Genomic DNA, 13,237 nt, shown 5'->3' with positions numbered 1-13,237 from the left:
CCCCCCCTCTCTCTCTCTCGCTCTCTCGCTCTTCTCTCTAATATGCTCCTCCACTAGGTTCCTCTGAACAGTAAGGCTACAGGGCTGTGGGAGCTCTCTGTTGCCTGGGTGGAGAGGAGGATGCATAATAGTGGGAGGCTGATTTCAAAGAGAAACACCTGACTAGTTTTGAAACCATGGTAATAATGAAGGATGAATATTCTGACTGCATATGTTCAGTGCACAGAGAATATTGAGAATGTTCTAATTGTGTAAGAGTCTTACTTAAGTGTACCAATTGATCTAATTAGATAATAAGAGACTTGTTTTTATATACCCAGCATATTAATGACATTTATGTCACACTAATCTTATATGAAATTGATGTCGCTTGATGCTCAGGTTCTACCTGGAGAACTGCACCAGGAGGCCCTAGGTAGGGATCTGACATTACTCTCCAATGGTCCTCTTCTAAATGTATCTCTTTCACACACAAACACTACCCCCTCCACACCCCCAACACACATTTTAAATACTTTTTTTTAAATAAAAAAAAATCACATTTACAGTCGAGAAGAATTCAAACATTTTCAAATGTCATGGATATATGGAAACTTATAGATACTGAAAGCACCTTCTTCTTATCTTCAGCCTTCTAATAGCTACTGTAGCTGCTACTGTTGCACAACAGCCAAGTTGCACCCAGCTTCAGAACTCTGAGATTCAGCTAAAAAGATGTGACCGTTGTCAGAAATGCTACAAAAAGGTAGCATATCGTTGTCAGAAATGCTACAAAAAGGTAGCACATCGTTGGCAGAAATGCTACAAAAAGGTAGCATATCGTTGGCAGAAATGCTACAAAAAGGTAGCACATCGTTGGCAGAAACGCTACAAAAAGGTAGCACATCGTTGGCAGAAATGCTACAAAAAGGTAGCATATCGTTGGCAGAAATGCTACAAAAAGGTAGCATATCGTTGGCAGAAATGCTACAAAAAGGTAGCACATCGTTGGCAGAAATGCTACAAAAAGGTAGCATATCGTTGGCAGAAATGCTACAAAAAGGTAGCACATCGTTGGCAGAAATGCTACAAAAAGGTAGCACATCGTTGGCAGAAATATGCAAGTGAGAGAGTTCAATTGTAAATGTAATTAAAACTGTTGCAACAACAAACTTCTTCAGTCCAAATTAATCTAAGTCTAATAGTCACCTCATGGATGCTGTAGACTTGTTTTAATCCGAAGTCTAGGTTTGGGCCCCCAAAAAAATGAGGATGTTAATGACCCTGTCAAAAATATGGTGTAGCGGATCTCAGTAACGTTCAGAGGGATCTTGAGGAGAGTGTTTTGTGCATCTCCAATCAAGTTTATTTCCGAATGTTCATCTACATTGGTGTCATATTGGCTTACATACTGCATATGAATTATACTGAGATGTGAATTTAACACTGAGCTTCAAATAATGGATAAGTGACTATAATGAACAAGGTCGCTGCAGTATGACAGGGTTTTCATCCTCTCCTAAGGCCAGGAGTTTTTCCAGGAGTTTTTTAAAAACCATGTCACCTGATTAGAAAAACTGTTCCCATCATAGCCCATTCAAAACCTTTGAACAACTAATGAATCACTGTCATACCCGAAAGGGTCTGGATTTAAATCTGGTTAGGTTACAAAATCATGAAAAACTGTGCTTCAGCAAAAACATTTTCCCCAACACTCTGGGACCTATGATGCCTCCTCTGGACCTGTGGTGCCACCTCTGGATCTGTGGTGCCTCCTCTGGGTCTGTGGTGCCTCCTTTAGACGTGTGGTGCCACCTCAGGACCTGTGGTGCCTCCTCTAGACGTGTGGTGCCACCTCTGGACCTGTGGTGCCACCTCTGGATCTGTGGTGCCTCCTCTAGATGTGTGGTGCCACCTCTGGACCTGTGGTGCCTCCTCTAGACGTGTGGTGCCACCTCTGGACCTGTGGTGCCACCTCTGGATCTGTGCTCCAATACATGACTACAGAATGAATATACATAAAATAATATTTTATTACATTATTATAAAATTATACTATGGAGTTAGAAGATTAGATATTAGATCATGAAGAAATGTTTTAAGAGTATTGGTGATAAATCACAATCTGTAAAAAAAATACAAATAAAATTACTATTCTAGTAATCTAGCTACAGTACAATAGTTGGCCATTTTGTTAACTGTAGCAAATGGTACATTACTATTATTAAAGTGAATGAGATTAAGGGTTATTTATTTGTGACATTTAATTTGCATTAAGATGTAGCCATCTATTGCTACTATGGAACTAAATAATGGAACTAAATAATCAAAGTCATAATTTCTCTGTGACCTCGGTTGCAGGGATTTGTTTTTGGGAGGTGCCTGTTTGAGCTCATGCCCCCTAAAATGTCTGTGCACGACCCTGCTGCGTGGGTCAAACATGAAATGTCAATGTGTCATGCATGATCAAGCCATTAACCTTGATATTTACAAAAAGCTGAAAAATGGTTAGTAATGCTAACTCGGTCTCTCCCTTTCTCTCTTGCTCTCTCTTTCTTTCTCTCTTCCTCTCTTCCTCTCTCTCTCTCTCTCTCTCTCTCTCTCCCTCTTTCTCTCTCTCTCTGACACCCTCTCTCCCTGTCTTTGCCTCCCTCCCGCTCTCTCTGTTTCTAGTTGAAATCCATGAGCTGTGTGTTCTACAGTTTAGCATTGCTTACACAGTAATCTAATTTGTAAATCAAATCAAATGTATTTATAAAGACCTTCCTACATCAGCCAATGTCACAAAGTGCTGTCCAGAAACCCAGCCTAAAACCCCAAACAACAAGCAACGCAGGTGTAGGAGCACGGTGGCTAGAAAAAACTCCCTAGAAAGGCCAAAACCTAGTAAGAAACCTAGAGAGGAACCAGGCTATGAGGGGTGGCCAGATCTCTTCTGGCTGTGCCGTGTGGAGATTATAACAGAACATGGCCAAGATGTTCAAATGTTCATAGGTGACCAGCAGGATCAAATAATAATAATCACAGTGGTTGTAGAGGGTGCAACAGACCAGCACCACAGGAGTGGTGGCTGTTGGCTTTTCATAGCCGATCATTCAGAGTAACTATACTGCTCCTGCTGTCTCTAAAGAGTTCAAAACAGCAGGTCTGGGACAGGTAGCACGTCCGGTGAACAGGTCAGGGTTCCATAGCCTCCATAGCCTCAGTTGAAACAGGAGCAGCAGCGCGGCCAGGTGGACTGGGGACAGCAAGGATTCATCAGGCCAGGTAGTACTGAGGCATGGTCCTAGGGCTCAGGTCCTCCGAGAGAGAGAATGTGAGAGAGAAAAAGAGAGAGCATACTTAAATTTACACAGGACTCCGGATAAGACAAGATAAATACACCAGATATAACAGACTGACCCTCCAGGACACCTACACCACCCTACACCACCCGATGTCACAGGAAGGCCATAAAGATCATCAAGGACATCAACCACCCGAGCCACTGCCTGTTCACCCCGCTATCATCCAGAAGGCGAGGTCAGTACAGGTGCATCAAAGCTGGGACCGAGAGACTGAAAAACAGCTTCTATCTCAAGGCCATCAGACTGTTAAACAGCCACCACTAACACTGAGTGGCTGCTGCCAACACACTGACACTGACTCAACTCCAGCCACTTTAATAATGGGAATTGATGGGAAATGATGTAAATATATCACTAGCCACTTTAAACAATGCTACCTTATATAATGTTACTTACCCTACATTATTCATCTCATATGCATACGTATATACTGTACTCTATATCATCGACGGGATCCTTATGTAATACATGTATCACTAGCCACTTTATACTATGCCACTTTGTTTACATACTCATCTCATTTGTACATACTGTACTCGATACCATCTACTGTATCTTGCCTATGCTGCTCTGTACCATCACTCATTCATATATCCTTATGTACATATTCTTTATCCCCTTACACTGTGTACAAGACAGTAGTTTTGGAATTGTTAGTTAGATACTTGTTATTACTGCATTGTCGGAACTAGAAGCACAAGCATTTCGCTACACTCGCATTAACATCTGCTAACCATGTGTATGTGACAAATAAAATTTTATTTGATTTGACCCTAGCCCCCCGATACATAAACTACTGCAGCATAAATACTGGAGCCTGAGACAGGAGGGGTTGGGAGACACTGTAGCCCCATCTGACGATACCCCGGACAGGGCCAAACAGGCAGGATATAACCCCACCCACTTTGCCAAAGCACAGCCCCCACACCACTAGAGGGATATCTTCAACCACCAGTGACTTAGCCCCTGTAATAGGGTCAGAGTCAGAGAATCCCAGTGGAGAGAGGGGAACCGGCCAGGCAGAGACAGAAAGGACAGAATAGCTCCGATGCTATTCCGTTCATCTTCACACGCCTGGGTCAAACTACACTCAATCATAGGACCTACTGAAGAGATGAGTCTTCAATAAAGACTTAAAGGTTGAGACCGAGTATGCGTCTCTCACATGGGTAGGCAGACCATTCCATAAAAAATGGAGCTCTGTAGGAGAAAGCCCTGCCTCCAGCTGTTTGCTTAGAAATTCTAGGGACAGTAAGGAGGCCTGCGTCATGACTGTAGCGTACGTGTAGGTATGTACTGCAGGACCAAATTGGAAAGATAGGTAGGAGCAAGCCCATGTAATGCTTTGTAGGTTAGCAGTAAAACCTTGAAATAGGCCAGCACTGGAGTAATATGATCAATTTTTTTGGTTCTAGTCAAGATTCTAGCAACCGTGTTTAGCAATAAATGAAGTAAATGTTGTGCTTTATCCGGGTAGACAGAAAGTAGAGCATTGCAGTCTTGTCAGCAAGACAAAGGAGCTGATCGTGGACTACAGGAAACGGAGGGCCGGGCACGCCCCCATTCCCATCGATGGGGCTGTAGTGGAGCAGTTAGAGAGCTTCAAGGTCCTCGGTGTCCACATCAATAAGTATCTATCATGGTCCTCACACACCAATACAGTAGTGAAGAGAGCACGACAGCGCCTCTTCCCCCTCAGGAGGCTGAAAAGATTTGGCATCCCCAAGAGGTAAAATGTATAGTGAAAACAATAGTGGTCCTAAAACGGAACCTTGAGGAACACCGAAATGTACAGTTAATTTGTCAAAGGACAAACCATCCACAGAGACAAACTGATATATTTTCAACAGATAAGATCTAAACCAGGCCAGAACTTTTCCGTGTAGACCAATTTGGGTTTCCAATCTCTCCAAAGAATGTGGTGATCGATGGTATCAAAAGCAGCACTAAGGTCTAGGAGCACGAGGATAGATGCAGAGCCTCGGTCAAACGCCATTTAAAGGTCATTTACCACCTTGACAAGTGCAGTCTCAGTGCTATGATGGGGTCTAAAACCAGACTGAAGTGTTTCGTGTACATTGTTTGTCTCCAGGAAGGCAGTGAGTTGCTGCGCAACAGCCTTTTCATTTGTTTTGAGAGGAATGGAAGATTCGATAAAGGCCGATAGTTTTTATATTTTCTGGGTCAAGGTTTGGCTTTTTCAAGAGAGGCTTGAGAGGCTTAAAGAGAGGCTTAAATGGTGTTTCATGAAGCTCAGGCTTTCCCTGGGGAACTGCTCCAGGAGGCCCATGGCATGGTTCAGAGAAAGAGCTGCGTCAGGATTTAAACATTTCATAGCTCATGGATACAGTATATGGATGCTTATGGATACAGAAAGCACCTTCTTCTCCATGTTGCTAAGCTGCCCAGGACAGCTGACATGGAGCAGTACATTGCCAGCTCCTATGCAGGCCTGCAATCTGAAGGTTACATACTGTCAGCCTATGTACATGGCAGAGACTCCCAAATATCAGCACTACAAGATTGCACTGACAAGGAAGACTGTTTAGGCGTGACACGAGGGGCTGGTATTTCAAAGACTTGTCAGCAAAGGCCTGCTCCATGTAAGAGTCAAAATAACAAACCACTTTCAAAATTAGCACCACACACACACACACACACACACACACACACACACACACACACACACACACACACACACACACACACACACACACACACACACATACACACATGTCTCCCTCCTCACCCCCACGGTCCCAGAGAATAAGGGGGATTAATCCTCCTGACTCCTGTCAACTAGCTAGAGGGGTACAACAAAACATAATACACCTGAATCCTGTCAACTAGCTAGTGGGGTACAACGGACCATAATCCACCTGAATCCTGTCAACTAGGTAGTGGGGTACAACGGAACATAATTCCTTGGAAAGATCATAAAGGGAATGACCAATGAGCCAAATGAACGATGAAGGAACTCAATGATAAACAACAACTACGCCTGCGTCACTGGAAAATATCTAGTGAGTGGACAAAGGCCTGTGTTCTAAATGGCCCCCTATTCCCTATGGAGTGCACTACTTTTCACAAGGGCCTGGAGGGAATAGGGTGCCATTTGTGATACATCCAAGATATTATCTTCCATTGTGCTGTAGATAAACAACATACCCACAGCAACAGATTCAGTGAAGCATCCAGGAAGCCATAACTACATGATGCCAACTGGCTTGCTGAGACAACAGCTGTTGACTTTCCATTTTCACATTGTCAGCTCCAGCTCAGCTCCAGCTATCTCTGTGAGTGGTGGTCGATAGCCACACAATTTTGTGTTTGTGTGTGTGTGAGTGAGTAGTTGTTGATTTCCAGGACCCAGCAGGGGAGGTCATGGTGTCAGTATGGCATACGTCTAGAGGGGGATCATTGGCAGCTCTCTCTCTCTCTCTCTCTCTCTCTTTCTCTTTCTCTTTCTCTTTCTCTCTCTCTCTCTCTCTCTCTCTCTCTCTCTTTCTCTTTCTCTATCTCTCTCTCTCTCTCTGTGTCTCTCTCTCTCTCTCTCTCTCTCTCTCTCTCTCTCTCTCTTTTTCTCTATCTCTCTCTCTCTCTCTGTGTCTCTCTCTCTCTCTCTCTCTCTCTCTCTCTCTCTCTCTCTGTGTCTCTCTCTCTCTCTCTCTCTCTCTCTCTCTCTCTCTCTCTCTCTCTCTCTCTGTGTCTCTCTGTCTCTCTGTCTCTCTCTCTCTCTCTCTCTGTGTCTCTCTGTCTCTCTGTCTCTCTGTCTCTCTCTCTCTCTCTCTCTCTCTCTCATTTAATTCAATATACTTTATCGACATGGTAAGTAAAACCCTTCCATTGTCAAAGTAAATATATAACAACAACAGTCCAGTAAGACAGGAATATATTAGACTAGTAATAATGATGATATTAATCAACAATTACAACAAATATTTAGAAAAGGATAATATTAATAATCACACTATATTTTCCACTGGCTGTGTCTCAGTTCACACACACACACACACACACACACACACACACACACACACACACACACACACACACACACACACACACACACACACTCTCGCTCTCTCTCTCTCACTATAACAACGCCACACACACAAACACACACACACACACACTCTCTCACTCCTCCTATAACAGCACCACACACGCAAACACACACATGCAAGCACACACACACACACACACACATACACACACACTCTCCCACAAAAGTGGGGGGGGTTGTGGGTCTGTATGATCTGTGGTAAGTATGTATCTCTATTGCGGTCATACATTTGGCAGGAGGTTAGAAAATGCAGCTCAGTTTCCACTTAATTTTGTGGGTAGTGTGCACATAGCCTGTCTTCTCTTGAGAGCCAGGTGTGCCTACATTTTTCTCTCTCAATAGCAAGGCTACGCTCACTGAGTCTGGACATGGTCAAAGATTTACTTTATTTTGGGTCTGTCACTGTGGTCAGGTATTCTGCCGCTGTGTACTCTCTCTCTGTTCAGCGCCAGATAGCATTCCAATTTACTCTGGATTTTGTTAGATTTTTCCCAGTTAGTCAAATAGTTATATTTTTTTTGCTGTCTCATAATTTTTGGTTGGGTCTAATTGTGTTGCTGTCCTGGAGCTCTTGTGGGGACTGTTTGTGTTTGTGAACCTTAAAAGCAGCTGTCTGAGTGGACTCTTCTCTTGGTTCTCTAAAGGGCTTTGTGATGGAATGTGTAGGCATTGCTTCCTTTTAGTTAGTTATAGAATTGAACAGCTCTTTTCTGGAAATTGATAACTAGTGGGTATAGTCCTATTTCTGCTCTGCAGCATTGTTTGGGGTTTTGCGTTTCACACAAAGTATATTGTTTTTGCGTTCTGCATGCATGAGTCTCAATTGGGTGCTTGTCTCATTTTGTAAATTCCTGATTGGTGAGTGGATCCCAGATCTCACAACCACAGAGGGCAATGGGTTCTGTCACTGATTCAAATATTTTTGGTCAGATCCTAATTGGGATGTCGAGTTTTAGTTCCTTTTGATGGTGTAGAAGGCCATGACTCTCAGATCGTTCACAGCTTTGTGTAAGTTACTTTTGGTGTTGATATTTAGGCCGAGGTAGGTGTACATCTTTGTGTGCTCTAGGGCAATGGTGTCTAGATAGAATTTGTATTTCTTATCCTTGCTACTGGACCTTTTTTGGAACACCATTTTTTTTTGTCTTAATGAGATCAACTGTCAGGACCTAAGTCTGACAGAATCTGTGTAAAATATCTAGGTGCTCCTGTATTCCCTCCTTGGTTGGGGACAGAAGCACCAGATCATCTGTCCAGTAGTATGAGGCCGGACTGTTCTAGTGCCCTTGACAATTCAATGATGTACATTTTGAAGAGGTTGGGGCTCAAGCTGCATCCCTGTCTCACCAATCAGCCCTGAGGGAATACATGTCACGTTCTGACCATAGTTCTGTTATTTTATATTTGTTTTAGTATGGTCAGAGTGTGAGTTGGGTGGGCAGTCTATGTTTGTTTTTCTATGTTGGTTTTTGAGTTCGGCCTAGTATGGTTCTCAATCAGAGGCAGCTGTCAATTGTTGTCCCTGATTGAGAATTATACTTGGGTAGCCTGGGTTTCACTTTTGGGTTGTGGGTGTTTGTCTTCTGTGTCAGTGTTTGTCGCCACACGGGACTGTTTCGTTCATTTCACGTTTATTGTTTTGTATTTCATAGTGTTCAGTTTATGTTTTAAAATAAACATTATGGACACTTACCACGCTGCGTTTTGGTCCTCCAATCCTTCTCGCTTCTCCTCCTCAGAAGAGGAGGACGAGGTTCGTTACAATACATCTGTGTCTTTATTACCAATTTTAACTGCACACTTGTTGTTTGTGTGCATTGATTTTATAATGTCATAAGTTTTCCTCCGAACATCATTTTCCATCAACTTGTATCGTAGACCCTCATGCCAAATTGAGTCAAAAGCTTATTGAAATCAACAAAATAATATAATAAAATATTAGACTTTTCTTTGGATTTGGTTTGTTTGTCAATAAGGATGTGTACACGTGGTCTGTTGTACTGTATTTTGGTTTGAAAGCCAATTTGACATTTGTTGAGGACATTATTTTCACTGTTGACCCAGATTCCATAATCCAGCACAGACGTGAATATGTTCTGGGATTCTTCCAGTGGCATTGAGGAGTACACCACATCAGTCACTGGCTTCATCAATAAGTGCATCGATGACGTCGTCCCCACAGTGACTGTACGTACATACCCCAACCAGAAGCCATGGATTACAGGCAGCATTCGCACTGAGCTAAAGGGTAGAGCTGCCGCTTTCAAGGAGTGGGACTCTAACCCGGAAGCTTATAAGAAATCCTTCTATGCCCTCCAACAAACCATCAAACAGGCAAAATACAGGACTGAGATCAAATTGTACTAAACCGGCTCCAACACTCGTCGGATGTGGCATGGCTTGCAAACCATTACAGAATACAAAGGGAAGCACATCCGAAAGCCTACCAGACGAGCTAAATTGCTCGCTTTGAGGCAAGTAACAATGAAACATGCATGGGAGTATCAGCTGTTCCAGATGACTGTGAGATCACGCTCTCCGCAGCCGATGTGAGTAAGACCTTTAAACAGGTCAACATTCACACACCAGGGCCAGACAGATTATCAGGACTCCAAATATGCGCTGACCAACTGTCTTCACTGACCAACTGTCTTCAACCTCTCCCTGTCTGAGTCTGTAATACCAACATGTTTCAAGCAGACCACCATAGTCCCTGTGCCCACGAACACTAAGGTAACCTGCCTAAATGACTACCGACCCGTAGCACTCACGTCTGTAGCCATGAAATGTTTTGAAAGGCTGGTCATGGCTCACATCAACACCATGATCCCAGACACCCTGGGCCCACTCCAATTCACATACTGCCCCAACAGATCTACAGATGACGCAATCTCTATTGCACTTCACACTGCCCTCTCTCACCTGGACAAAAGGAAAACCTACGTGAGAATGTTGTTCTTTGACTACAGCTCACCGTTCAAAACCCTATTGCCCTCTTAAGCTCATCACTAAGCTAAGTTCCCTGGGACTGAACACCTCCCTCTTCAACTGGGTCCTGGACATCCTGACGGGCCGCCCCCAGGTGGTGAGGGTAAGCAATAACATATCCGCCACGCTGACCCTGAAATCTAAGGACCCTCAGGGGTGTATTCTTAGTCCCCTCCCTGTTCACCAACAGCTGCGTGGCCACATTCGACACCAAAAACCATCAATAAGTGTGTTGACGCCACGACGGTGTAAGGCCTGATCACCGACAATGATGAGGCAGCCTATAGAGAGGAGGTCAGTGACCTGGCAGTGTGGTGCCAGGACAACAACCTCTCCCTCGACGTCAGCAAGACCAAGGAGCTGATCCAAGGAGCACAGCCAGAAGAGGACTGGCCACCCCACATAACCTGGTTCCTCTCTAGGTTTCTTCCTAGGTTTTGGCCTTTCTAGGGAGTTTTTCCTAGCCACCGTGCTTCTACACCTGCATTGCTTGCTGTTTGGGGTGTTAGGCTGGGTTTCTGTACAGCACTTTGAGATATCAGCTGATGTACGAAGGGCTATATAAATAAATTTGATTTTGATTTGATCGTGGACTACAGGAAACAGAGGGCCGGGCACGCCCCCATTCACATCGACGGGGCTGCAGTGGAGCAGTTCGAGAGCTTCAAGGTCCTCGGTGTCCACATCAGTAAGTATCTATCATGGTCCTCACACACCAACACAGTAGTGAAGAGGGCACGACAGCGCCTCTTCCCCCTCAGGAGGCTGAAAAGATTTGGCATGGGCCCCCAGATTCCCAGATCCTCTTCTACAGCTGCACCATTGAGAGCATATTGACTGGCTGCATCACTGTTTGGTATGGCAACTGCATGGCATCCGACCGCAAGGCGCTACAGAGGGTAGTGCGTACGGACAAGTAGATTATCCAGGACCTCTATACCAGGCAGTGTGAGAGGAAGGCCCTACTACTTTTCAAAGACTCCAGCCACCCAAGTCATAGGTTGTTCTTTGCGCTACTGCACGTTAAGTTGTATCAATGCACCAAGTTTGGAAACATCAGGACACTGAACCGCATCTACTCCCAAGCCATAAGAATGCTAAAAAGTTTGTTAAATAGTTAACCATAGCTACCTGGACTATATGCGTTGATCTTTTTTTGGTCATCACATTTGCTGCTGCTACTGTTTGATGTCTATCCTGTTGCATAGTCATTTTATTCCTAGTTAAATGTACAGTGCCTCCAGAAAGCATTCATACCCCTTGATTGATCCGTATTTTGTTGTGTTACAGCCAGAATTTAAAAATCCTCTAGGATTTTACCTGTGTTTAGCTCCGTTCAGTTTATTTTTTATCCTGAAAAAACTCCCCAGTCCTTAACAATTACAAGCATACCCATAACATGATGCAGCCACCACTATGCTTGAACATTTGAAGAAAGGTACTCAGTAATGTGTTGTATTGGATTTTCCCCAAACATAACACTTTGCATAAAGGACAGAAAGTTAACTGCTTGCCACATTTTTAGCAGTATTACTTTAGTGCCTTATTGAAAACAGGATGCATGTTTTGGAATATTTTTATTCTGTTCAGGCTTCCTTCTTTTCTATCAATTAGGTTAGTATTGTTGAGTAACTACATTGTTGTTGATCTATCCTCAGTTTTCTCATATCACAGCCATTAAACTATGTAATTATTTTTAGTGTCACCATTGTCCTCATGATGAACTCCCTGAGCGGTTTCCATCCTCTCCGGATATTGAGTTAAGAAGGACGCCTGTATCTTTGTAGTCGACGGGGTGAATTGATACACCATCTATAGGGTAATTAATAACTTCACCATGCTCAAAGGGATATTCAATGTCTATTTTGTTTTACACATCAACCAATAGTTGCCCTTCTTTTCAAGGCATTGGAAAACATCCCTAGTCTTGTGGTTGAATCTGTGCTTGAAATTCACTGCTCGACTGAGGGACCTTACAGATAATTTGTATGTGTGGGGTACAGAGATGAGGTAGTCATTCGAAAACCATGTTAAACACTATTATTGCACAGAGAAAAATTTGTCCGTGCGAATTAATTCAGGCCGTGACGCAACATAATGTGGAAAAGTGTGAATACTTGGATGTACAGTGTGAGGGCATTGTACATCCACAATTACCTTGTATCCCTGCACATTGACTCGGTACAGGTACCCCGTGTACTGTATATAGCCAAGTTATCGTTACTCATCGCGTATTTATTTGTACTTGTATTATTATTATTATTATTATTATTATTATGTTATTATTATTATTGTTATTATTATTATTATTATTATTATTGTTATTATTATTATTATTATTATTATTGTTATTATTATTATTATTATTATTGTTATTATTATGTTATTATTATTATTGTTATTATTATTATTATTATTATGTTATTATTATTATTGTTATTATTATTATTATTATTATTATTATTATTATTATTATTGTTATTATTATTATTATGTGTAATTACTTTTCTATTATGTTCTAGTATTTTCTTTCTCTCTTCAATTGTTGGGAAGGGGCCGTGAAGTAAGCATGTTAGTCTACACCTGTTGTTTACCAAGCATGTGACGGATAAAATTGTATTGGATTTGACAGGCCCCCTATCTGTCACACGGCTCCTGTCAGTAGTTGTATTAACTTAAAGGTGTAGCTCGTAGTTTATTATTGTACTGTCATACCAAGGATCATGGTCATACCAAGGATCATTTCGATATGAAAACAAATATAGAACAAAATTATTTGATGCTATTAGCCCATAGAAACTCAGTGAATAACAGATTCATACATGGGAAAACAGATTTCAAAAGGGAAGTACGTTTT

Source organism: Oncorhynchus clarkii, chromosome 16, assembly GCF_045791955.1.
Source record: "Oncorhynchus clarkii lewisi isolate Uvic-CL-2024 chromosome 16, UVic_Ocla_1.0, whole genome shotgun sequence".
Lineage (NCBI taxonomy): Eukaryota > Metazoa > Chordata > Actinopteri > Salmoniformes > Salmonidae > Oncorhynchus > Oncorhynchus clarkii.
The sequence above is the reverse complement of the archived record's forward strand: the minus strand, read 5'-3'. Positions refer to the sequence as shown.